Source organism: Protopterus annectens, chromosome 9.part0 (assembly GCF_019279795.1).
Source record: "Protopterus annectens isolate FY-2018-M chromosome 9.part0, PAN1.0, whole genome shotgun sequence".
Classification (NCBI taxonomy): Eukaryota; Metazoa; Chordata; order Ceratodontiformes; family Protopteridae; genus Protopterus; species Protopterus annectens.
This window is the reverse complement of record NC_056743.1, coordinates 1,577,497,648-1,577,524,760: the sequence shown is the minus strand read 5'-3', so window position 1 is coordinate 1,577,524,760 and position 27,113 is coordinate 1,577,497,648.

Genomic DNA, 27,113 nt, shown 5'->3' with positions numbered 1-27,113 from the left:
CATTTAAGCAGGTAAAGTTGTTCTCATTATATAGTATTCACTTTACAGAGAGCTTACAGGGAAAAAAGCAGTAAAAAGTAATGTCAGTTGATCAGTAGCACAATTTCTGAGGAAGTAAACTGATGACAGTATGTACCAGTTCTATCACAATGAAGGGGCAAGTTAATACTTCAGTGTTGGAACAAGAGAACAGAGTAAATTTCAAAAAACTAAATGATGCAAACTTCAGATATCATTCTGTATTTGCAGAGAAGCATATTAATTAAATTGTGACTGATTAATAAAAAAGAGGAAACTATTTCAAAGTGGAACTAGGCATTATGAACTATATACATCCTGAACAGCATATTTTTGTACTCCTGAATGCAAGTTTGTGTGGAAACTGAAAAAGATAGTTACTTTTGTGAAGTCAGAACTAAACAATTGTGAAGTATTTGTTTTGTTTTGTTGTATCTGATTTTTTTGTTTGTTTTGTTTTTTTTAACCTGCTGCCTACAGTCATCAGTCCCCTTTTGACCAGTGGACCCAATCATTCCTTATCCCTGCAGCAAAAGTCTTTTGGGAAAGGCCATCATTTACACAACAAAAAAGATCAGCTTTTTACTTGCTGGCATTAACTCCTTCACATGCTCAGTAAAGCATCAGTTCAGGTTGTTCAATGAACTGTGACTGACTATCGCCTCACTACAGTAAGGAGAGCTCCTGCCAAGCAAGCCCACCCCCTGATTAGGAAGCATGGGCAGTGGTTTCTCCAGTCTCCAACAGGGAAATCACACAGGCTCCATGTGTCCCGAAGGGCCCACACACGCCCCTTCACTCTTCCCCATTCTTGACTTGCTCCTCCAGCATTAGGGTCACTAAATGAACCACATGTGTTTTGGTAAAACTAATGGTTCCATCCCTTTGTGCCACAGCCCTTGACAAATAACTACTAAGTATTACTTAACACAGACTTTTGGGGAAAAAAAAAAATTAAGGTATTTAGCACTAACTGAACAGATGCAAAAAGACAACCATAGGAATTAAAGTACATCTTGAATGCATACCTGTATAGAACACAAGACAATAAAATCTAACTGATGGAGGGAAGAACAACAAAGAATACCTTGATAACCTACAGTAAGAACAGCACAGGTGTAGGTTTAGATAAATAAGGGTAAGTATGAATTCCTCAGAGATGACATTCCGTACTGCCATGATGTAACTGATAAGGCTGGACTTCCTCAGTTCCAGGATAAGTTGTTTGTAGTGCTAGAGAAACCCTTACCCTAGAATGTATCACAAATGACGTCCTGTGTAGGACCACTCAGTTATTACCACATGCTTCTACATATTCTGCCAAAAGTATTTCATCCACTGAAGGCATTGTTACAGAATTAGTCTGACCCGAAATAGATTGGACACTGACAACATGTATTCAAGGAAGTAAAAAAAATGACCATGTTGTATAATGTGTTCACACATTTTGAGCTATCCCTGTATTTCAGACGATCACGTGGTGCTTCACTGTAGAGAATCTTTATTATGTTTTATAAACTCTAGAGTAGAACATTCACCCACTGCATTAGCTTTTAGATTGTTCATAAAAGATGAATGCAGCTATGCAGAGATAGACATGGCCTTAGCTGCACCACAGAAGTGAAGAAATGTGAAGCGTACCTGTATGGGATGGGATTTATATTGATTATTGATTATCAAGTAACGCTAGCTATGTTCAGTTAAATGGGAATATCCCTGATAACTGCAAAAATCTTGGATTATAATATATGTTTTAGTGGGGTAGTCATATGACATTGAATATAAAGGAACAGGGGCATAAGAAGGATGTTTAGCATTGCATGCTATCTTCCAGAATGTGGTCTTCACCCTCAAAAGTGTAGAGTTCCACCCCCACATCGTGCAAGCCTTTGGGCAGTACACCTTTTCACTGATGGAAAACAATACATTAAACCCAGTTAGCCAACAAAAAATATCAAAATATGCAACAATAAAACCTGATCCATAAGCCTTTTTTATTTATTCAAAACACTAATGTGTCCATTCCAATGTATGCAAAACAAATAACAACATGCTAGCACCAGCAGAGCTGCAAACACTGGAAGAAGTTTATATATAAACAACAAAGACTATCAGTGAGTCCCAGCTCTACCTTCCAATAAAATTTATTTCGTTGAACAGTTCCTTCTCTAGCGCCTCGGCCAACAGCCTTTACAGAGTAAAACAATAAAACTCATAAAACACTTGCAATATATACAAAAAACAAGTAATCAATCAATTACATAATTAAACTATCAAATCACATAGCTTGAATATATTTAAAGTCATAGTCTTAAACAAGACATTGCCAGTTACATTCTCTGTTCATTCCATGTGGATGCAAAGTCCCAAATTTCATAATCAAAATGCATTCCTTTTGTCTTAACATATTTTTTTGCCTATCAACATCATTATAATATAATGGAACATGTTCCAGAACAGACACTTTTATATTCTCAATATTTCCATGGTGTACTGAGTTAAAATGCTCAGCAATAGGACTAGTAATTTTATTATTTTTAACATCTCTAATATGTTCTTTTATCCTATCTGCTAGCATTCTTTTTGTTTCTCCAATATAGTATTTGTTACAATCACAGAATATGACATACACAACACCTTTGCTCATACATGTATATTTGCCTTTTGTATCAAACATTTTGCCATTTATTTTATTCACTTCATTTACAACATGTTTACATATAGCACATTTTCCACAAGGGAATGTTCCCAAGTTCTTCACAACATTTAATTCATTAGTACAAGGCTTTTTATAAATGCTGTGTATCAGAAAGTCCTGTATATTTTTCCCCTTTCTATATGATGTCATTAATTTTATATTTTTCAGTGATGTTATATCTTTTTAATAAAATTCCAATATTCCATAATGATTTTATTACCAATCGTAGAGAAGTTAGTGTACTTTGTAACAAAAAACATTCTCTCCTGTTCAGTCCCATATTTATTGCTACTTTTATAGTTATTTTGTCTAATAGTGCCCTTACTCTGTTTAAAGGCTCTATGCAAGCTATTTTCTACATCATCTGGGTTATACCCTCTAGTTTTGAATATCTCGCCACTTTATAGGCCTCCCTAAAGGCCATATCAATATCAGAATTGAGTCTTTTATTCTCAAAAATTCCCCATAGGGGATGGCTGACAACGTATGGGGGGGATGGCAACTATCTCCCCACATTTTCCAGCTTATTTCATCAAATTTTCTATGAATACTAGTATATATGGGAAAGCCATTATTGCCCCTAAGCGAAATATCCAAGAAGTTAACCTGATTTCCTTTTTGTATGTCACTAAATTTTATACCAAATCTGTTATTATTTAATTCATCAATGAAGTTATCTGATGTATCCCAATCCCCATGACAAATGAAAATTAGGTCATCAATAAATCTAAAATACCTTAGAACATTATTTTGAAAGAAAGGCAACCTATAAAGGTGTTCATTTTCAAATAGCCCCATAAACAGGTTAGCATAGGCTGGTGCAAACGCTGCCCCCATAGCAGTACCTGTAACTTGTCTATAAACAGTGCCATTAAATTCAAAAAATTATTTTTCAAGCAGAATTCTACCAGTTCCAGGACATAATATGTTTTAGGACTATCATTCAAAAAGAATTTTATAGCTTCCAAGCCCAAAATATGGGAAATATTGGTGTAGAGACTCTCTACATCCACCGTAATAAAGTACATATTTTCACCCCAATATATATCTTTTATTTTCCTTAGGAAATCATATGAATCTTGTATATAAGAAGGTAACAACAGAACTTTCTTTATCAATATTTCATGTAACATGGTGCAAAGATTGTAAGTAAAATATCCAAAAGCTGACACAATAGGCCGACCAGGTGGTCGGTTCAGATCTTTATGAATTTTAGGTAGGCAAAAGAATTTTGCAATTTTTCTATTCTTTACATTTATTTTTCTATTTATATCCATTTGACTTAGATAGTGTAATCTCACACCTTTCTGTAATAATTTTTCAAAATCTTTTTCTGCTTGACATAGCTGATTAATGTTAGTTTTACAATATACATTGTTGTTATCTAGATGTTGCATACACATACTATAATAATCATGAGAATTTAATATAACTAATTTTCCCCTTTGTCTGCTTGTTTAAAGACTATATTACAGTTTTTACTCAGTTGTTGCAGCTTTTCCCATTCCAATTTTGTTAGATTATAAGTATGCTTTTTATTCATAAAGCTCTCTATTTCCTTTTCTAACATTGTATTCAATAGAGATTCAAAACGTACTATATTAGAATTTTTACATGGAGGTAAAAAATAGTTATTATCTTTAAGCATATGTGTATTTAATAAGTCATAAGCATTATTTTCATCTTCACTACCCGATGCACATGAATAAAAACTTTCTTCACTTTCTGTTTCACTATCTAATGAAAGTAAAACATCACAGTTAGTATCTAACTCAGTTGCTTTATTTAATCTAAAGAAGTGTTCCTTTAAATGCATTTTTCGGCATAGTTGGAACAATTCAGTTTTAACCTCATACTTTTTGGGTAAGCATGTGGGGACAAATTTTAAACCCTTCTCTAAAACAGACATTTCTATCTTGTCTAGTTTATAACTGGACAAGTTAACAACATAATTACTATGTAAGTTATGTCCATCTACCTTTCTTATGTTGTCCATCGCCCGAGTCTCTCTGGCGTTCTGGATTATTCCAGCCCCTTTTCCTGGTATTGGTATAATGTCCATTCGATTCTGAGTAGGTTTTATGAAATGCTTCTGGGTTTGCTGCAACTGGCAGTCTAGGAAAAGTTTCTCTGTCATCTTCTTCCCATGAAGACGCTCCACTTTCACCAGACAGGAAGTTCTTACTGGCATATTTTTCTGAAGCAGGATTTCCTTTTGAAAAGAGACACTCTTTCTCCTGTTTCTTTGATAGCTAGGAAATACAAACGCCCTCTTGTGGTCATAGTCTCTAATGTCTCTAGTTAGTTTAGATTTTTTCTTTCTACCAGATCTTTTCATAACTATTTAATTTGGTGTTAATGCCTGAGAGGAAATTCTCTAATGTAGAATTTGATGTAATATTTACCAGTTGTTCACAAACTTGTTTAGTTTCAACTACAAGTTTGTCTTTTTTCATATTGTCTCTTTCAATTAAAATTGACACCCATTCTAAACTGCACCGATGTGCAGCTGCTATCCATCGTTCATGAAATTTAACTTCTACTTCATTAGTAAGGTCAAATGGTGTTGATGGATTCTTAATAGACCTTAACCCTCTAGGTGTTATATCCAGTTCAATATATCTTTCAAGACTGCCAATATTGTAGAAAGTAGATGTTTCTTTAAAATCAATCTTTCAAGTTTAGAACACAAATCCTGTACATCTGGATTATCTGAAATAATGTTCTTTTGCCTACCATAGCAAAAGGATTGGTAGTAGTTCTCTTCCTGGAATTTTCCCATTTCTTTATAATACCAAAGCCTGAGTCTCCTGTGGCTTCTGGTACTACATTCTTTATCATTGTTGTACCAGTGTCATTAGGCAAATTACTGGAACGGTTGCTATTTTCTCCATTCCGATTAAACATCTCCATACCAGTCTCTCTAAATATTCTAGGAAAGGAGCACATGGACTCACTTGTCATATTAAAACAACAGCAAGCAAGATGTATATATATAAACAACAAAGACTATCAGTGAGTCCCAGCTCTACCTTCCAATAAAATTTATTTCGTTGAACAGTTCCTTCTCTAGCCTCGGCCAACAGCCTTTACAGAGTAAAACAATAAAACTCATAAAACACTTGCAATATATACAAAAAACAAGTAATCAATCAATTACATAATTAACCTATCAAATCACATAGCTTGAATATATTTAAAGTCATAGTCTTAAACAAGACATTGCCAGTTACATTCTCTGTTCATTCCATGTGGATGCAAAGTCCCAAATTTCATAATCAAAATGCATTCCTTTTGTCTTAACATATTTTTTTGCCTATCAACATCATTATAATATAATGGAACATGTTCCAGAACAGACACTTTTATATTCTCAATATTTCCATGGAAGAAGTTTAATGTTCAGCACTTTAATCTTGAACTAATGTAAGACTTCTTCAGAATATTGCATATCCTAATTAATAATACTTTAAATAACTCTCTAAGCAAATTGCATGATAAAATCAGCCAATGCTCAATAGCAATATTAAAAAAAAATAATACTATATGTTGTAAAATAAACAATTAATCACAAATCAGCTAATATCATATTCTTTTAGCTTTAGACTCCTAAGATTTAAAATACTTTTGTTAATCGTATTATCAATGCCTTAAAATGTTGCTGCATTTACGTTTGACTGCCATTTAAACTCCTTTTATTTGAAGATGATTTCAAAATCATCAATAGAATCCTTCATGCTTAAGAGACCCTATAATCTTATTATGTATAGCTACTGTTTTAAAAGGGCCCTCCAAACTCTAAGTGCAGCTAGTGAAAACAAAACTCCCATTTATATGTACCATGATTTTATTTGACTCTAATGTAAAACTTTGTGTCATCATTCTTCAATAAAGTCTTTAAATAAGATGGACTTTTGCTTATGAACCCGGGTTCATGTCCACCTCCCTTAACAGTTATTATGTGACTCGTTACATTTCAGAATTCTTTCTAACTTTTCTGTTTTATTTAGTTATTTATTTAATTATTTATTTGTCTTTGTTGACTAAGAAAGTTCAACTTGACAGAGCCCATTTTCAGGTGGAGGTCCCAGGAGAATTGTTCCATCACAGTATATTTATACTAATAACGTAATTTCAGACAGTTCCACCTACCCCCCCCCAAAAAAAGTAAGATTTCTCAAAAACAAAAAAAATGCAAGACAGATGCATACAATAAAGTAGTTACATCAACAATTATAACTCTATATACTTCTGGTAGCTCTAAAATATTGTTAGAAGAAAATGGAATTATACAGTTGAAGGGAAAATATTTTTGCAAATAAATTTAGCGTTCTTACATTTCATAGAGAAAGGTTTGTAAAGAGTTCAAAAATATAAAAAAGTTATAAAATTAAGTAGGGGACGGAGATATTAGTATTCTACAGGAAGATATTGGCAATAGCATTTGAGTGAGAGAATAGGGTGTAGGATTAATTCTATCTAGGCTATCTGCTTCAGACCGGTGTATCTGGAAGGTTTATAACTTAGGTATACAGGAGATGCATGACAGGGGTAGATCAATAGATGGGAGAAGTTAGAAAAAGATGAGAAGTGGTGTTTACGAGGAGGTTAAAGAGGGATGTATTGATTCAAGTGTAGGAAGGAAAACAAGTTAGCAACTTTGTAATAATAAATGTATATCATCACTCGAGTTCTCTGCCTTGTGATAAATATTACCGTGACCAGGACTGGGGATGGGATTGTTTGAGTTGGATTTTATTGATTGGGAGTTTGTTAATTATTTTTCTTGTGTAGGGATGATGTTCCAGAGTTTTGAAATGTACCAGGAGTGTAGGGATGAATTAGTAGAAATTTATCACCACAATGCAGGCCCCTTGTGGGGTATAGGGTAATAGTGTATTTTAATGCTGGACATTTTTCAGGATAATATATCAATTTGTATACCATACCTAGTGCAGTGTATGTTAGATGTTAAGCTCTAGCCGCTTTAGCTTTTTTAAGGCTTGGCATTGGTGAGCTTAGTGTGCAGTATTGGTGACAAATTTAGCTACTTTGTTGTAACAGGAGGCTAGTTTGGATTTTAGTGTAAAGCTTAGGTTTGCAAGGATAGGTGAGGCATATAAGAAGGTTGGAAGCAAACAGGATGAGGCTAGAGGTTTTCTTGCTGGGACTTTAAGGTATTGTTTTGCCCTGTAAAGGAAGTCAAGTTTCTGGTGAATCATTTGAATTGTTTGAAGATTATGTTGATCAAATTTAAGATTGTCATCTATTACAGTGCCCACTAATTTATCATGTGGTACTACCTTGATTTTGGTATTATTTGCAGATGCAACCAAGAAAGATTGTTTTTGATTAACATAATATTTTGCAGTAAAGAACTTTGGTTTTGTTTTATTGGAATTAAGGAGCAGGTTTGAATTTTTTATCAAGGTTTTGACTGAAGACAAATAAATTTGAGTTATTTCTTGGAGTCTGGATATCATGGGGGCTGTACAGACTAAAATCAATTTTCTGCAAATTGTTATATATTTACTTGGTCTATGGAAGTGTAAACCTTGTTTATACATTATTGAAGAGAAGCAGCCCTAGCATAGACCCTGAGGGACAACTATGGTAACTAGGAAAGAGAAGAAGACCCATGACCGTTTGTCTAATTGTTGCCTATCAGATAGATAACTAAGGAACCATGTAAGGGAGGAATGAGACAGAGGCACCTACAGAAGAGAATTTTGTGAGAAAATGGTGAGATACAGTGTCTAACACTTTGGATAAGTCCAGGAACAAAGTTGACACTATGTTACCATTGTTCCTATGCTGGTTTATACTTGTTGGTGAAGTGAAGGAAGGCAGTAGCTGTGCTGTGGTGGGGTCTGAAACTATGCTGTGTTTCATAGAGCAGATTATTTGAATTAAGGTGATATAGAAATTGACAATGATTACCTTTTTCAACTATTTTTGATAAGAGGGAACAGATTGCAGTGGGCCTGTAGCTATTGTGTAAATGTATAATAAGGGATTTTTTTCCAAATGGAAGGAATGTATTTTTCAGATGTAGAACTATTTTTCAATATTGAGACTAAGAAAGCAATTGCATCTGCAGCCATTTTTATGTCGCCGGAGAAGAATGGGTCTGCAACTACAGTGTCTGGTTTTAGGTTATGTAGAAGTTTTTTAATAGTGGATGTAAGCACTCGGCCAAAATCAAATAGCTAAGGATAGTTGGTAGAGGCTGCAGGCACTGAGAGGGTAACTGAAGAATTAATGTTTGTGTGGGAGAATATTGTCTGTATAATCTAGTTGTTAAACTGTGTGGGAACTGAATCAATAGTATTGCTGGATGTAGGGGTGGTGGCATACCTCTCAACTGTACAGATTTTCGCATTATGCCCAGATTTTTGCCTCATATTTTTGGTGTGTTTCTCCTAAAATCTGCAAATTTCTGGTAAATAGCTAAACTGAAGTAATTAAATAATGACAAATATTTGAGTTTAAGACTCCACATCCTTCAGAAAATTCATGCTAATGCAAAACCTATTATTCTATCAACTTTCTAAGTTTGTAAGAGCAATATTTAAAATCTGTCCCTATTTGTTCCCCCATCATTTTAGCCTTTGTCCAGCTTTTTGCTCTAAGAGGTTGAGAGGTATGGGTGGTGGTGTTGGTTTGGTCTGGACAAAAAAGTTTTGTTTATGGAAGCATAGAAAAGTTTTGGGTTGTTTTGATCTTTGTTTTGGAGGATGTTGTAATAGATTTGTTTGTCATGTTTAATTTGCTATTCTGCCCTATTTCTTAGTTGCCTGAACAGCTGAAATGTATTTTGTGTTCTATTTTTGCGCTACTCTGTGCAGGCTTTGTCACATTGCAACATTTCTTTTGTTAGCCATGGTGCAGAATACAATTTGACCATTTTGAGACATACTGGGCCAGGTTATTCAGAATTTTAGGAATATCTCATTGAAGTGTGTGACATCAAAGCCTGAGGCCATATAGTTTAATATTTTCCAATTATATTAAATTAAAGATCTGATAAAAAAAAGTGTCTTTGTCAAAGTTTTTTGAGTTACAAACTGATTGCAAATGATATGATTATCTTGGATATTGCAACTTCTGAAAGTGTAAGTAGGTAGATGGTCATATAGGCTGCTTGGAAGGCTACCAGCTACCCTAATTTTGTTGGATCTGGTAGTAAGAATCTAAACTAAGGCTAATTGCCTAAAAGTGTTTTAGAGGACTCTAGTAACTGATGTAATTAACTGGGAAAAGCCATATAGGTTTGTCGAGTCAGATGATGCATTGCTATCGATAAGCTGCCGGTCTATATTTAGGTCACCTTGCATTATTGTTTCATGTTGTATATGGTGGGATATCCAGTAAAGGATATTTTCCACAGTGTCAATGTTTTTACCTGGTGGGACATGTAAGGCTACTAAACAAAGTTTTCTTATTATTGGTTTTGAGGTGTGTTATAAGTACTTCTGCATTATTAAATTATAATACATTGTGTATATATATGGTTAAGTTTGAATACTTCTTGTAGATTATGACAATATGACAATGTGGATATAGTATTGTTTACTTACTGTACATGTTAGTGCTCTTGTTTGCATTGCTTTTCTAGAGTGGAGTGGAATGGCTGTTCTTTTACTCAGCCAAGTTGATGGCAGTGATTTTCGCGGGTTTTGAGATCGAGCATGCTTGGTGTGGCGTTGTCCGTTATGGGGAATGGGAGGATAGTTGGGAAGCTTGGGCGAGCTGTTCATGCCTGTATGAAAATAAATAATTAGTTATTACATAAAATAAAAATAAATTAATAAGAGGGGAGGGTGAATGAGTGAGATGGCAGATCAGGGACTTTGTTGGCCAGCAAGGTAGCTGCAGACAAATACATATGTAGTGTTTACATTGTTCTTTCATTTGTCCAATGTACTTCTACAAAAGGATTGGTAAATGTTGTAAATTGCAGTGTCTTTACAATAACAGTTGGGTTCATTGTAGGATGTGTGTTCTCAATTTTTAACTGCTTTTGTTTGTTTAGTGTGTGATATAAATAGTTTTAAGGAGTCCTTCTTTCATTCAGTCAAGGATTACTCTTGTAATGTAATGCTAGGTCGTGAGGGAGCGGAAGCCAGCCCTGACACTTGACACGTTTTCCCTATTTTATTGCCTTTGTTCCCTATGCTTTTGGCTTTGTTCAGATTTTCCTGCACTGGAGGGTTGTGCAGTATGTCTCTCATGGCCAGAGAGACATCTAGAGAAATACTTTCCAAAAGAGGCATGGTAGACAACAGGGGGTCTGCTGAGTAAACAGTTATTGATAATGCTCTGTGTCTGGAGGAGCTATCTTTTTAACTAGTATGAGCCAGTCAGAGGGTGCCCTGGATGTCTTGATCTCCTATGGCAGGTTGACTCCCAGGGGGGTTGTTACCCATATGGTTTGGGAACATGCCTGGTTTGTCAAAATGATCTACCCCCACAGGGATTTGTCACAATTAAGTTAAGATTCATGGGGAAGGGTTGTGCAATGGGGCAGCATTATTCTCTTGCCCACTACATGTGCATTTTTTTCTTTTCCTGTAAGCCTTATTGCTTTATTTACCACAGACTGTCCTGGCTAATTTTAATTCATGGATACCTACTGGTTTAGTTATATTGTTAACCAGGATGTGAATGTATATAAGATCCTTTGTAGGCATGAAAGGGTCATTGGCATAGGCTAATGTTGCTGGTTAATTTAATAGTGTGTAGTTGCATCATCTAGGAATATTAAGAAAAATTAATTTAAAATGGGTTTACTTTGTATAAATGGGAAAGCTAAGAGTACTTCGCAATACATGCTCGAAGAATAGAGCACAAGGTAAAGGGGGAAAAGATGCAAAATAGTTAACCAATATTACTGAAATAGGAGTATTTGTAAACAAGAATATTTGGCACTTACTTATTATCGCAACCACATTTCAAACCCTGTATAATTTCCACTGAGTGACCTCCCAAACCTCTTGTATCCTAGGCACATGGGATATATGCAAATGACACTTATAAGCATCAGGTGTTTCAGCTAATGTTGGGAGGGTTTGGGAGGCCACTCAGTGGAAGTTCTAGCTTTGCTGGAGTTTTCATTTTGTTTTTACTGATTGTTTTTTCAGTGACCTTCTCACTTATTGTTTTAAACCCTGTATAATTAAAAACATTTTTGGTCGCCTAAAACTTTTGCTGACTTTTACATGCAGTAAGCCTGAAATCTGTAGCAGAATACTGTTAGAAACATTTAAATTCTGAGAAATAAGTAAGTTGCGCCTGCCTTTCTGGGGCTGAAAATGCTTACTTACATTGTTTACTTGCAGACAGGATCTGAGCAAGTGAATGTTGCTATATTAGCAACAAGTCTTTAGTCCTTTCTGCTCCGCAATTTGAAGTTCACTAAGTGCAAGAAAACATCTACAAAGGAGCTTGACTTTCAAGCAAAACAGGGTCATGCCATACGTACTGAACACAGACACTAGACTGAAGAAAAGTAGCATTTCTTGGACTTAATGGATGCAACTGACATGTAATTGAAGCCTCCATAATCAGAAGTCTTTCTCAAGGGTTGATTTAGGAAGCTTGTTTTAAAAGTAGTACAACCATTAAACACTTAGAGGATCGCAGTTCCCGTGCTTTTCTGGGCAGAGTGCTACACAGAATGGTTGTAGGCTGCATGTTTTAAATAATGCGCTTGATGACAATTGTCCTTTTGCAGGTGATTGACAACCTCCTTGCGCTTCTTATTCTGATTCCTCTTTCCCAAGCAATGTGAAAGAGTACTAAGTGGAAGTTTACCCACTCATTTATACTTATACAGTAATATATATTACTTATAATTGTATATAATTATGCAGTTGTTTCGTGAAAACATTACTAATTACAGGAGGTTAAAAATGTGGTTGAGATAATACATAAGTACCGAATATTTTGAATACATCTTCTGTAATCTGCTTTGTTTCACACTAGATAGTAGATTTCCAGGAACATGATATGAAACCATAGTGCGGTGCAATGTTTTATTACACTAATAACTTTTCTATGATTTCTTCAGAGGTTGTAAAGGGTTAGATTCATTTGTCTCATTCTTGACAGTAACTTAATTTATTTCAGTTCATAAAACAACTGTATGGTAGGAAATGGTAATTAACTGAGGAAGTAAAAGTTTGTGAAAGTGATATGAAGTAACTCGCTGCCACTCTGACTGAAATAACTCTTTTTTTATGTCCATTTTTTTGCAGGGCACTCAGGAAACTCATTCAGTTTAGTTGAGGAAAGTAGGGACTCTATTACAGTTCACATAAGTTACTTTGGTACATACTGAAATGGTTGAGCTTAAATTGCAGAGACAGTACATTAATAAATATTTATTTTCTTCTAATGTACACTGCATCTGTAAACTAAACAGCCCCCTTTACCAGTTGTTTCAGTCATTGCACAGGGATGTTCGTGTAGTGTTTGCTTATATAAATTATTCTAAGACTGTTTTAAGATATAAGTTTACTTGGCCTATACTGTGCTGTATAGGTTTTGTATGGAAATCAAGAGGTGACCCAGGTATATTAATATGTAAATTATCCTTCATCTGCAGTGATTAGTTGCAACATACTACAGCTGGTATCTCACTTTACATTCTGTGCTTTAATGAGGGTCATTGATTTATTTTGTTGTATGTTCCTTCTCTGGCTGTGAAAGGATTTGATGGGGGTAAGGCTGTGTCAGTTTGAGATCAGGAGAGGCAGGGCAGTGTAGCGTGTACAGTTCAGGAGCAAGGTGGGCCTTGACACTGCCTAATGTCATTAAGAAGTTTTGGTTTGTGGGTGCAGGGAATTTGCACTGCTCTTTCTTCTGCAGGAGGGAAGCACTTGGTGGCTGAAGGAAGTAGATTTGGAAAGTGATTGATTTGCTGGGGTGGCCATTCCTGCTGTTCTGAATATGACAGTCTCTGGAGATGTCCTGGTCACCAGAGTGATGAGCAATGAGGTCACAGAGGGCAGTTAGCAGAGTGAGAAATGATCAGTGGCTTGAAGGAAGCGGAGCTGAAACACTATATATTCTGCTGGGGTGGATGTTCTGGTGGCTGGAGTGGCACACAGTGAGGTCACGGGTAATCCTACTTTATTCTGTTTCATTAAGCACATCTACCTGTTTATTTTCAGTAATGCAAAGTTTCGTAGTAATTATTCATGTAACTATGTATTGTTGGAGCTTTTCTACCTGGGCCTTCACTGAAAATGGGCTACCCGAGCACAGTGGACCTCCCCAGTCATCAAACTGAAATAAATAAATAAATCTGACTTACAGCAGTTTAGGGTAGTGTGAGGGCAAGTGAGGAAGAGATAGGTTGGGGATTGTGTAAAACAGTTTTGGATTGTTTATAGGGAGTATGGGGTTACCACAAATGAAGTAGAGTCATAACACTCATAGAATCATAGGAAGTTATTAGGCTAATGGCTACAGGGCTCTTACACACCAGCCAAGTTCAACCATTGCTTTCACATTCACCACCTCTCGCCCTTGTTCAAGAGAGAGATGGGTGGAACCTTTGGGGTGAATTTACAGTTCCCTATTCAGTTGTTTAAATTATATTTGTAGCGAGCCCATGGAGTGTTCTGCTCAACAGGATGCCAGAGTTTGTTTCAAAAGTGTGGTATCTTAGGGTGACAAATTTTTCCCTCAGGTAGGTACTGGTAATGTCACATTACCACCTTAAGGATTTTCAGAGAGAGAAGCATGTGGACCATTTTACTTGCGCTTGGGTAATTTTGTAGATTGTGTTTCAGGAAGCATTGTAGGTATGCGGGTGTTCTCGGGACATTTCAGGATTTGGGTGCTTTGTTGTCTACATGGAAGTTAGAAGGCTTAAGCAAGGCATGGTTTTAGTATTCCTTGCAGATGTAGGCCATGTTTTAATTCCTTACTAGCTGCATACATAAGATATGGGAAGAAAAACTTGAAGGGAAAGGCCAAGGACAAGCAGTGGATTAAGGATGTTAAGCTTTTGGAGTCCTGCAGTTGCATGTTGGCCAGTTTACTTAGGTCATTTAGGATGTGGGTTAATAATTTGGTGCATAGTACTGTAGCTGCATGGGTGAGAGAGCTATGTGTAGTTACTAAATTTTGGTCGGTTGTTCATTGGTTTGAAGGCTTGGGGTAGGTGGAGAGTGTGAAGATTGAAAGACTTTGGCTTTTGTCAAGATAGGTTTTGTTTTGGGGGTTGGTTTTGGGAAATGGAGGATCATGGGCTTACAGTTTATGTGGCATTTATGTTATGAGTGTATTTTAGTCATTCAGAAGGTGGTTTGTTGGACAACAAATGCTATGATGGTCATTATGTTTTCTGCTTGTTCTGGATAGTTGGTGTGATGGCAGGATTGCTCTTAAATTGAATTGGGAAAGGAAATCTCATTTCGGTCATTATGTACATTGGGTGGGAAAATAGGGCTGCAGTTAGACATGATGGTAGGCAATGGCCCTTGTGTGGTTTTGTATGGTATTCGGTTTAAGGTTCTATGTTGCTTTTGGCTATGAATGTCCTGAGACTCATTATAATGTTAATATTTGAAGTGAGAATAAGTGAGAATTTAGTTAATATATGAACGTTATGCAAAGTCTTCATTCAGAAGGTGGTTTGTTGGGCAACAAATGCTATGATGGTCATTATGTTTTCTGCTTGTCCTGGATAGTTGGTGTGATGGCAGGATTGTTCTTAAATTGAATTGGGAAAGGAAATCTCATTTCGGTCATTATGTACATTGGGTGGGAAAATAGGGCTGCAGTTAGACATGATGGTAGGCAATGGCCCTTGTGTGGTTTTGCATGGTATTGGGTTTAAGGTTCTATGTTGCTTTTGGCTGTGAATGTCCTGAGACTCATTACAATGTTAATATTTGAAGTGAGAATAAATGAGAATTTAGTTAATATATGAAAGTTATGCAAAGTCATGGCTATTATTTTAGTATTGGAGAGGGATCATTGGATTATTTCAACCATTTAGTCAATTGGCAGCTTTCGGTACCTATGTGACAATGCTTTTGAGGTTGATGTCAGGGATCCAGTTTAGTTTAAAGAGGATGGTGTACACTGAATGATGTTTAGCTGAACCCCCTTTTTATGGGTGATTAAGTTGTTGGACATTTTGTTAAGAGGGAGGGGAAACAGTCTGGTCAGGCTGGTGGGCAGAGAAGAGGGACAGGCTTGCCCTCTTCTGTCCCCCTTCTGGTGTTGAATGTTCATTTCAATGAGCTGGGAATGGAAAGTGAGCAGTTGGAGGCTCTTGCTAAATAAAATAAGTGAGCAGAGGTAAGGATGTTGCTTATTTGTTTGGATGTTTAATTCAATAAGTGGCAAATGAAATGAGTGGTGGTACGCTGCATCATAAGTAAGGTAAGCGAGTGGAAGTATGGATGCTGCTTACTGGGTCAGGATGAGTGAGGTCACACTGTTCTGATTAACATTACATGGAATATGATGTGATTAAAATCAACTATATTATGCTTTAGTTGAAATTAATAAATATTGGTTAACAGAGTTGTGTTATGGAAGTTTAATAAAGGTTGTCAAACATCATTTGGTGTAATGTGTTTATTGAAAGGGACTGGGACAAATGAGGTTTGGTAACAAATCAATTTGTCCAGAGACATCTTCAGAGGGGGGGTTAGATAATTATATTATTGGGAGTTAAGAGGGTGGGGGAGTGAACGGGTTAAATGGGAATGAGGGATGATAGAGAGGAAATGAGTTAAGGGTAGGGAGGGATTTAAGCGGTCTTATACAAGTGTAGCTGGGTAGGGAATCACATTTTGGCATGAACTTGCTACCCGCCCTACCTCCCCTTTTTTGGTGAAATAGAGCTGATTGTGGCTATTTTATCAGTCCGGGTAGGGTGGAGAAGAGGGACAGGCTTGCCTTCTTCTGTTCCCCCTCTGGTGTTGGATGTTCATTGCAATGAATTGGGAATGGAAAGTGAGCAGTTGGTGGCTGCTTGATAAATAAAATAAGCGAGCAGAGGTTATTGGTTAACAAAGTTATTTTTATGGAAGTTTAATGACGGTCATCGAATGTCATTCGGTATGATGTGTTTATTGAAGGGGACCAGGAAAACTGCATTTGAACATTATAAACACTAGTATATTTTTACTTTGATGAACTACCTTTAAAAATAAAAAAAAATGCCTAACAGTATAATTACTTTTGGCTTGTAGTACCACTTGTATGCAGTTTTGTGCTTAACTAAACATATTCCCATTAAGACTGTGCTGCTAAACTAGTCATTTAGATTTTACAAATATCACAAGTTAACATTTAGTATTGTAACTTACAACATGAACCAGCAACCTTTCTATAACATAAATATGTGGGAGAAGCTTGTGACTTACTGAAGCCAGAGACTCAAGGAAAAGCATGCAATTAACTCTAATCTACACCACATTAGTTCAAGCTGCTGTATTTACTAGTATGCATTTCAACTTGTTTCTCCCTGTCACCCAAATGGGAGTATAGTCATTCTTCCTATATGCAGTAGCTTCATTTATACCCTCCATGGTAGGTATATTGTCTAAAAGCTCTAACCTTTTGTTAAAAATGGAAATCACTGAAATGAGCGTAGTTAATGTAACAGCCTATCCTTGAACCACAATATGTTTATGTTTAACATGTAAAGAATGACCCATATGATCTTGCAAATATGAGTTTTTGAAAGTTGTCTTTTTATAAACAGACAGCGAAACACATTTGTTTTCTGTAAAGTTTTAGGCTGTCTAAAAATTTAATTTCATCAAAAGCGTATTTAAAATTTAAAAACTAGTACTCTTGAAATTCGTGTATACAGTGGATATAAAAAGTTTACACACCCATGTGTAAAGTTTACACGCCAGTTTTTTTGTGATATAATAAAATGAGACCACAATAAATCATTTCAAAACTTTTCCCACCTTTAATATGTCCTATTATCTGTACAATTCAATTGAAAAACAAACAAATCTGCTAGGGGGGGGGAAATATAAAATATAAAAAAAAAAAAAAAAAATGAACAATAAGCTGGTTGCATAAGTATGCATACCATTAAACTAATACTTTGTTGAAGCACCTTTTGATTTAATTACAGCATTCAGCCTTCTTGGGTAGGAGTCTATCAGCATGGCACATCTTGACTCAATAACATCTGCCCACTCTTCCTTGCAAAAGCGCTCCAAATCTGTCAGATTGTCAGGTCACCCCACAGATTTTCTATTGGATTTAGGTCTAAGCTCTGGCTGGGCCATTCCAAAACTTTAATTTTCTTCTGATGAAGCTATGCTTTTGTTGATTTGGATGTATGCTTGGGGTCATTGTCGTGTTGAAAGGTGAAATTCCTCTTCATCTTCAGCCTTCTAGCAGATGCCTGAAGGTTTGGGGCCAAAAGTGACCAGTATTTGGAACTGTTCATTATTCCCTCCTCCTAGACTAAAGCCCCAGTTTCAGATGAAGAAAAGCAACCCCAAAGCATGATGCTGCCAGAACCATGTTTCATTGTGGGGATGGTGTTCTTTTGGTGATGCGAAGTGTTGTTTTTGTCCAAACGTACCTTTTGGAATTGTGGCCAAAAAGTTCAACATTGGTCTCATCAGACCATAACACATTTTCCCACATGTTTTTGGGAGACTATACATATTGTTTTGCAAACTTTAGCCAGGCCTGGATGTTTTTCTGTGTAAGAAAAGGCTTCCGTCTTGCAACCCTACCCCATAGCCCAAACATATGGAGAATACAGGAGATTGTTGTCACATGTAGTACACAACCAGTACTTGCCAGAAATTCCTGCAGCTCCTTCAGTGTTGCTGTAGGTCTCTTGGCAGCCTCCCTGACCAGTTTTTGTCTTGTCTTTTCGTCAATTTTGGAGGGACGTCCAGTTATTTGCAACTTCACCTGTTGTCCCATATTTTCTCCACTTTTTGATGACTGTCTTCACTGTGTTCCTTGGTAAATCCAATGCTGTGGAAATTCTTTTTTACCCTTCTCCCGACTGATACCTTTCAACAATGAGATCCCTTTGATGCTTTGTAAGCTCTCTGTGAACCATGGCTTTTGCTGTAGCAGGCAACTGAGTAAATGTCAGGAAAATCCTAGTAGGACAGCTGAACTTTATTTAGAGTTAATTAGAGTATCTTTAATTGATGGCAGGTGTGTAACCAAGAAGATTGAATGCTGTAATTAAATTAAAAGGTGCATCAACAAAGTATTAGTATAAGGGTGCACACTTATGCAACCAGCTTATCATATGTTTTTTATTTTTTGTATTTTTTCCACTAATAGATTTGTTTGTTTTTCAATTGAATTGCACAGGTTATAGGTCACATTAAAGGTGGGAAAAGTTTTGAAATGATTTATTGTGATCTCATTTTTTTATATCAGAAAAACCTGGCATTTTAACAGGGGTGTGTACACTTTTCATATCCACTGTATATATGTATATATATATATATATATATATATATATCCCAGTTTTTGATCATGTGATGGTCAACCACTAGTATTCAAGCACTAGCTGTATGATATGTGGATTTTGCAAGATTGTGCCATGTACTCATACACACACATAGGCTTATGTGCATAGATAGAGATACATACATGTATGTATACAATACAAATATATATCCTTGTCTCAGGACATAAATACATTTTTGAGAGTAACTTCAACACTAAGGGGTTTATGATCATGGCTATTTCTTTCTAGAAATAATATTTAAGTAAGCCAGTAAACCATCTCCTAACTTGGGAAACATAGCATGCTTTAACTAGCAGTATCACTGTCATAAACAATCTTCATTTTTGCAATGCAGCTCTGCCAGAGACACAGATTGTGGAGAAAATTCATCCAAGCGTAAGAAATCTGCCTTTAGAAAAGCTTTATAGAATAAGACAGTTCCTTTTAGAAAACAACTTCTCATAAGAAACTTTAAAAACGTGGATCTCACTAATGCATTTCAGGGACAGCATTTGCAAGTAAAGAATGCTATTATGTCCCTTACAGTTACTGCAGCAGTGAGTAGCATAATGTAATAAGCAATTTTGCTCAGGATTACTGTAAGTTAAAATGTGTCCTTGTACAATATTCTTAAAATGATAGCTGCTATCTGTTTATGTTAGTTCTGTAGACCAGTATGAAATGCATTGCTGATGTAATAAACAAAATATAACCAAAATATTGCACATTTTATGCATTTTGGATGTATATGATTGATTAAATGTAAAGGGATTTATTTTCTGCACCACATTAATTATTCACACATATTCATGTGCAAAGTGATTTTGTGTGTGTCTGTGTGTGTGTGTGTGTGTGTGTGTGTGTGTGTGTGTGTGTGTGTGTGAGTGTGTGTGTGTGTGTATGTGTTTGTGTGTGTGTGTGCGTGTGTGCATGTGTGTCTGTGTGTGCGTGTCTATGTGTGTCTATGTGTGCATGTGCATGTCTGTATATGTACATGTGTGTGTGTGTGTGTGTGTGTGTGTGTGTGTGTGTGTGTGTGTGTGTGTGTGTGTGTGTGTGTGTGTGTGTGTGTGTGTGTGTGTGTGTGTGTGTGTGTGTGTGTGTGTGTATGTGTATGTGTCTGTGTGCAAATACATGTGTGTCTGTATAAATGTATCTGAGTTTATGTAAGCCTTTTATTTTTAACAATTTCCTATTTTTGGACTGAAAATTAAAGGTATCTGTTTTTAATGTAAGAATCTTCTGCTGAATTAAAAAGGCTGGTCATGGCATACTGGGCACACTAACTCTATCCTGGGCTATGTAATATCATGAGATATAAACTGTGTAGTAAATGTTTTAGGTTTATTTCACACATTTTAGAGTTCACCTTTATATAACAATTCAGATCAGACATATGTTGAATGCAGCATAGCAAGCAGTGGTAATTTCTCATTGAATAATAAAGATACTGTGAAGATCATTACTTACAGTAGCTTTATATCCTAAAATATATCAAATGCACTAAAAGGAAAAGCAGAATGCATAAGGAAAATTGCAAACTATTGGCACCAAAGAGATATTTGTTCATAGAACAAGATTTTATATTTGAGAATTTAAATAACACATCTAGATGTGCATCTAGAAAACAAGTACATGGAAACTGCAGTATTTAAAAGTTATTGAAGTATTTTGTCTCTGTTAGATTTGAACATTTATTTAGGTTTTTTGCAGTATGCAGAACAGTTTAAATTGGAATATCATGATTATGTGTGGGCTTGCTCCATTGTCTTAGAAGTAATTATCGCAACAAGGGGTATTAAAAGCAAATAAATTACTGATTTTGTGAGATTGACCAGAAACAAATCCTACTAAACCAATCAATGCGGAGTACATCAGAACATAAAGTGTGTGATGGGATATCACACTGGAGAGACTAGCTTTTTCTGCATAAAATACAAAACATAAACAAATAATACACAGCAAGGTATATTTTCTTCAGAAGACCACTTGTAATGGATAAACTAACAACTAGAAGTCAACTGGGAGAAAGCAACATTTAGAATCTTACAAGAGGCATTTTAGAGTACAGAAGATCGGAACTGTAGTAGGAACCACTCAACAAAAAATATAAAATGAGATTCTTGAGTTGTGAAATGACTATTACTCCCTGATCTTGCTTCCTGTTTTTTTTTTTTTGTCAGCATAGCAAATAAACAGCTTATGCAAATTCCTTCCACTGATTGCAGTGATTTATCATTTCATACTGTGTGAGAGATATGTTTATTATTATTATTATTATTATTATTATGTTTATTATGTTTATTGAATAATTAACAAACATAAACATTTCCTTTCAAAGAATAAAAACAGCAGAAATTCCAATTTCAGCTCAATTATAAATGAAGTAACTACATTTACAAATATTTAAACTACTACTAAACTGTAATGGCAGAAAAAGACAATAAAAATGTTAAAAATGGAAATAGGAACTGCTTACAAAATCAACAAAATCATTAATCTAACCAAACTAACATTTCATAAGACACGTTTCCTAAACTATCTATGTCATCAAGTGACTAAAAGTTAAGAAGTAAGACACCAGATCAAAACCTGCATTTCTTTGTATGGGCAGCACTAACACAAACTGTGAAAGAATGCAGAACTCTAGCCTCACAACCCAGGACCGTGTTTTGTTAGCTTTATGACCAAAATGAAGATGCCAGCACCAATGATGAGCTGAAAGAACTTTATTAAGCTGAGAACTAGACCGGTTTCAGCACATAGCTTTCATCAGTAGAGTAACACTGAAATAAAGGAAAAGCCCAACATTAAATAACCCTTTCCAATGAGGTAATATGACATCACTTCCTGTCATGGAATAAAAGTATTATAATTAATCAATACACAAACCTGTAAATACAAAAAGCATGTGTATTAATAATGAATTTCCTGCAACATTAAATCTGGCACATAAATATAATATAATAAAGAAAATATTGCAATTTATCATTAAGTCCAGGGGAAAAGAGACCCCCAAGTTTCACTATCCATTTTCTTTCCTTGTTATTAAGAATTTCATGCCATCCAGTTTTGAAAGCCCGATTGCCTGTGATGTTATCTATAATGCTAAATGAAAATTTGGCAGTGGAATGATTCAATGTATGTCTGTATAAGGCATTGGTAACCCTATTATTCCTAATATCACCCAAATGTTCAGATATTCTGATCCTGAACTGTTTGGATGTCTGACCTATGTAGAAGGCTTGACAAGTGCATGTGGCAAGATAGACAATCCAATCTGTACTGCAATTACCAAAACATTGAATATTGTATAACTGTCCAGTGTTCCTACTAGTAAATGTTTTAGTTTTGAATATATAGTTACAAAAACTACAGTGTCCACAGGGATATGATCCAACTAATTCTTCACCCGTTAAGGTTCTCTGATGAAAAACTTCATCCTTTGGTGTTATTTTCTTATAATAAGAGAAATGAGATCCCAGTGTCTTACCCTTTTGTACGAAAATGAACACCTATCCCCCAAGCGGTCCTCTAATACAGTGTGAGATTTAAGTATGTTCCAATGTTTATCCACAATGTCCAAAAGATGCATAGTATTCCTGCCATATGTAGTAACAAATCTCAAAATCTCCTGATTAGTCTGCTTATGATGTCTACGATACTGTAATAGTGTATCCCTAGTCTGATTTTTGGTCCATTGCATAGCTGAACAAACTGTATCTTTAGCATATCCCCTTATTAGAAACCTATTGGCAAGATCTCCGTGATGTTGTATCAAATCTTGTTCAGAGGAACATATCCTTTTAAGGCGTAAAAACTGGGATTTAGGAATATTGTTGATAGTATGTTTTGGATGAAGACTGTTGGCATGTAACAAGGTGTTGTATTCAGGAAATTTATGGTATACAGAAGTTTTTAAGGTGTTATCTGGTTGACGTTGTAAAAAAACATCAAGAAAGTGTATTTCATTTTGATTGTAATCAACCGTAAACTCCACACCCCATATATTTCCATTAAGATGTTCAACAAACTCCTGTAAATAATCACTACCCCCTTTCCAAACAAGCCAACAGTTTTAAAAACTTCTGTATACCGTAAACTTCCTGAATACAACACCTTGTTACATGCCAACAGTCTTCATCCAAAACATACTATCAACAATATTCCTAAATCCCAGTTTTTACGCCTTAAAAGGATATGTTCCTCTGAACAAGATTTGATACAACATCACGAAGATCTTGCCAATAGGTTTCTAATAAGGGGATATGCTAAACATACAGTTTGTTCAGCTATGCAATGGACCAAAAATCAGACTAGGGATACACTATTACAGTATCGTAGACATCGTAAGCAGACTAATCAGGAGATTTTGAGATTTGTTACTACATATGGCAGGAATACTATGCATCTTTTGGACATTGTGGATAAACATTGGAACATACTTAAATCTCGCACTCTATTAGAGGACCGCTTGGGGGATAGGTGTTCATTTTCGTACAAAAGGGTAAGACACTGGGATCCCATTTCTCTTATTATAAGAAAATAACACCAAGGGATGATATTTTTCATCAGAGAACCTTAACGGGTGAAAAATTAGTTGGATCATATCCCTGTGGACACTGTAGTTTTTGTAACTATATATTCAAAACCAAAACATTTACTAGTAGGAACACTGGACAGTTATACAATATTCATTGTTTTGGTAATTGCAGTACAGATTGAATTGTCTATCTTGCCACATGCACTTGTCAAGCCTTCTACATAGGTCAGACATCCAGACAGTTCAGGATCAGAATATCTGAACATTTGGGTGATATTAGGAATAATAGGGTTACCAATGCCTTATACAGACATACATTGAATCATTCCACTGCCAAATTTTCATTTAGCATTATAGATAACATCACAGGCAATCGGGCTTTCAAAACTGGATGGCATGAAATTCTTAATAACAAGGAAAGAAAATGGATAGTGAAACTTGGGGGTCTCTTTTCCCCTGGACTTAATGATAAATTGTGATATTTTCTTTATTATATTATATTTATGTGCCAGATTTAATGTTGCAGGAAATTCATTATTAATACACATGCTTTTTGTATTTACAGGTTTGTGTATTGATTAATTATAATACTTTTATTCCATGACAGGAAGTGATGTCATATTACCTCATTGGAAAGGGTTATTTAATGTTAGGCTTTTCCTTTATTTCAATGTTACTCTACTGATGAAAGCTATGTGCTGAAACCGGTCTAGTTCTCAGCCTAATAAAGCTCTTTCAGCTCATCATTGGTGCTGGCGTCTTCATTTTGGTCATACTAGCTTGATTGCCTTGCATCAGCCATACTTGCTAGCTCCTATTCTATTTACTTTGTTAGCTTTATGTTAGCCAAATATTTTAATTGCCACAAAAAGTCACTATGTTTACTTCACAGAGCACTGCCTATTAGCAGAATCCTAAATAAAACAAGAAAGCATTATGGACCCATAAAAACTGGTTACTAAGTATTTATGTAACTGTGGCAGAGATGAGCAGTACAATACAGCATGATGGTCTGGAAGGCAAACTGGATTCCTTAATGTCGTTAATAAATAATGTACTTGTAGATAACCCAGAACTGCTGATTGCCAAAAACTCAGAGGATATCCAGAGTCTCACTGCAAAATATGGCTTCCTTCTTTCAGCTACTTCCATGAATTAGGCTGTTCTAATCCAGGCTGCGTTTCTGTATAATTTCCTATACAAAGTATTTATCTTCATTTCTGTTAGCCACCTAATTCTGTCTGCCTAAATTCTACTTAACCTTGAACATTCTTTATTTTATATATTATAAGACCTTACTTTACATCATCCTGCCATATGATGATGATCTTCAGATCTAAACACAGTGCCACACTGTATTTTGCTTTACTTCCACATTTCTTCCAGTTATTTCAATCATTTTCTATACATTGCTTGTATTTTTGAAAGTTTCTGTACTTTTTACTGTTATGCAAATTTTTATTTAATATGTAACACGTTATATTTGCTCTGTTATTGCTATATTTTTCTTAAATCTGTTGTCATTGTTGAGCTTTTTTCCCCAGGCTTCCATTGAAAATGGGCACTTTGAGGCTCAGGTGAATTTTCCAATTAAACAAATGTCAAATAAATAAATAAATAAAGGAGAAAAGGATCTAATAAGTGCAGGGGACCATGAGTTAAGACCGTACCACCACAGTGTAGATTCAGGAGAAACTGCACAGTCTTGAAAATCATCACAGAAGAAACAATTTATCTCTATTCTGGCTGCAGGATGGGACTAAGAGAGAGTAGCATAGTAAAATTTCAACTATCCATCCTAGATCAAGTTCTGTTACTACCAAGGAAGATTATAATTGAAAGGACAGACAAGTTCAGGTGGCCCCCTCTGAGACCAAACCTCCCAAATTATCACATCATTTTCCGTCTGCATAACTGCATAGAAACAGAAATCATTTTAAATTTTGCAAAGGATGGCAAACTGATTCTGTTGTATGGACAGAAATTGAAAATATTTCAAGATTTCTTCAAGGAAATCATGCAAAAGTGCAAAACCTTTGCTGACATTAGATTTTTGTGTTTTAAATCCTCTGTCTAAATGTCTTTTTAGATACCCTACAAAACTAACAATTAAATAACAGGCTCGGAAAGTATCATCAACCTCACCCAGTGTTGTCTAGATATTTCTTCAAAACAGATTTCTTGAAAAGGATCTTCTGGACCTGTCTCTCGTTTTTCAGGCTGATAACAAACCCTTGCAAGACACTCCTAAGTCCATGTTTCAGCTTCACAGAAAATGTACAAGGCAAACCTCCCACTGGGACTAGCTAAATCTGCAGCTTTAATTTCACGGTCACCGCGCCCATCCCCACTGCATCCTAACAGATAGGGTACCATTCCAGGAGACACAAGGAGCTCAAATAAGCTCACAAGAAAATAAGCTAACAGGTAGCCATTTGGAGTTCTTATCAGCAGTTGGTCCAAGGCTTTGGGGGGAAGCTCTACAGTGAGATGGAAAATGGTAAAGGTGTTCACCTTTTCACTTGCTGCATCACGAAAGGGGAAAGACCACTTTGGGTTTGAAAGGCAGCACAAAGATAAACAGCCTAAAGTCAAGACATAACATGCTTAGTTAAATGACTATTCTGCATCATTCCCAGGCTAGAACAAAGTGACATCATGTAAGCGAATCATGACTTTGAGGGGTGCTGTTCTCAGTAATTAGAAATGCTGCTGCCACTGCTTTAGGGACACCAAAAGGTTCCCTTTCCACTGTTAAAGTAGTCACTTCCCATCACTGCACTGGCACATCAGCTGAAACATTATAACTACCATGAGCTTTTCTCTGTTCTCATTGGCACTGAGACCCATTGCATGTTGTAGGGTATACATTGTCATTTTTCTACTACAGCTATCATATAATTGTCAATGCTAGTTATTAGAGTGTTGTCATTAAGTATATGAAGGCTTTAATATAAACACAATGCCATTTGCACTTTCTTTAGAAAAAATAAATTTGATATTGTAATGCTGCAGAAATTAAAAATAGCGAGCAGGCATAAGAGAAGCTTGTACAGCCTTAAGGGCAGTCCTACTGGGAGTCATTTAGCATCTTCATCTAAAAAATGATGCCGCCATTTGTATGAACAAATTCCTAAATTGGTCTACAGCTAATATAAGAAATGAATATGGTGCAACACAGAGATTAAAGCACTTTTATTAAAACAATAGAACATTAACACACAAAAAGCATCAGCATATACAAATACACACTTGAAGACTTAAGTTGTGTTAATGTTCTGTTGTTTTAATAAACATGCTCTGACTTCTGTGTTACATTTTTTTCTGTGAAGATGGCAGCCTGGTATTTTACACTTTTCTGTAATATTGTC